Raw genomic sequence first — 2055 nt, 5'->3', positions numbered from 1 at the left:
CAGATTAAGATTTATCGGAAGATGGTCAAATGATAGATACACAGATGTGGGAAAAAAATGCTTTCTCAAACTTATTAAAACATAAACGCGGAATATTTCATAATGTACGAGCAATAAATATCTTAGAAATCTTGGAAGGATTGCTTTTTTCGCATGTAATTCTTCAATATCAATCATGATTCTCTATGTAAAATCCTAAGAAACCAGCGGAAAATGTTTCGAAATGCAATTTCTCATCATACATTCATAAATAACGGATAAACTGATTATCTGGCTGTATGCGATAGGTAATCATTTATGACAAGCTGAACTGACTTTTTTTTATCATTAGGATTAAATCGTAGTGCATGCATACTTTAAGTCAATATTTTCAATCCTTTAAGAGTAACATGGTTTTAAGAATGATAATACAAGTTAGTTTGTTATGTGATGTCAGAGAATTTCCATTAAAATTTGCTTAATGTATGGAAAATAGCTTTTATGACAAAATATGCTAAGGAACGATGGAAAAGTGTTTCATAACACTGATTTTTTTATTTAAAAATTTCTGTGTAGAATTGACACAATCTATCTATATGACAGATGTCAAAAGCACTATGGAAACTTTTGAAAGTATTCATACTTAATAATATAATTTATTCATACTGAATAATATAATTAAAGAATAATATAATTCATACTGAATTTTTTTATGCATACTGAATAATATAATTAAAGTTTTCTATTTGTTTCTCACTATTAATCTTTATGGTTATTGTTAAAAAAAATAATAATAATTACGGTTTAATTTTTTCAACCATTATTTATGAACGAATGTTTTTTTCTTGTTTAAATGAAAATATATCGGGCGGAAATTAAAATAGTATCAGTAGACTTCAAAAATAAGTACGTATTTGAAAAAGTTTTGGAATAAAAATTCTAATGCTTTCTTCGATAATGGAATAAGAAGTAATGCGACATATTCTATTTTAAAAACTTAAATTCTGCGCAATTTATTTGTCATGTTGATATTTTAAACTATTCCATTGATAGGAAGCACCAATGGTATAAAATACTCCTTCAGAATGTTCAAAATTTATATGCTGTAGTAGATGAAGTTTTGAGTGGAAGCTTTTTGTTTTCCATGATCCCATTTCATTATATAGATTTGTTAAATCGAATAAATATTTGTTGAAAATATTTTGCTTGAATGCTTCAACGACATCGATTGAGCAAATTGTTTTGGATGATGTGGCATAAATTATAGGAAAAAGGAAACTGCATTTTTGGAGAAATCGCTAAGAAAAAAAAAAGAACACTTTTAATATCGTTCATCAGACAGAACCTTTTCCTAATAACGCCGATAGTTAGCAAATCAACTTTATTTGCTTTACTGAATAATATATTTGAATTTTTAAATTTCTTACATTCCAAATTTCAGCAAATTTATTTCCATCGCCTTTTATTTTTAAAGTTTCATTTGGTCAAGTTGGTGTAAAAAAGTTGTGAGTATTGATTGTTCAGAGGAGTTAAACAAAAATCATTTATGTAATTACTGGAGAAAAAGAACAAGATTTTTAGCAAAAACTGAAGCGTAAAAAGAAACAAAGTAACAAATATTGGAATAAATGAGATGACATTCAATTCTTTTTTATCAACAAACATTTCCTTAAACACTCTGATATTTTATTTAATTTATCAATAACATTTTTTATTGTTACAATTTTTTTTTCCTAAAATAATTTTAGCAATAACAAGAGTTGTTGACAAAATGAACTGAACTGGATTGTTTATTATCCACTCAAATATATTTTGTATAAAATGAGGTAGTCAAATTTTGACATCCAATTTAAATTGAGTAATAGCACTTTCTGTGGTGCAGTTGCAATGCACCAAATAAATTAATTAATTAAATAAATAAATAAGTAAATAAATAAATAGATAAATAAATAAATAAATAAATAAATAAATAAATAAATAAATAAATAAATAAATAAATATATATACATATATATATATATATATATATATATATATATATATATATATATATATATATATATATATATATATATA

Source organism: Loa loa, assembly GCF_000183805.2.
Source record: "Loa loa unplaced genomic scaffold supercont3.130, whole genome shotgun sequence".
In the NCBI taxonomy this organism is placed as follows: Eukaryota; Metazoa; Nematoda; class Chromadorea; order Rhabditida; family Onchocercidae; genus Loa; species Loa loa.
The sequence above is the reverse complement of the archived record's forward strand: the minus strand, read 5'-3'. Positions refer to the sequence as shown.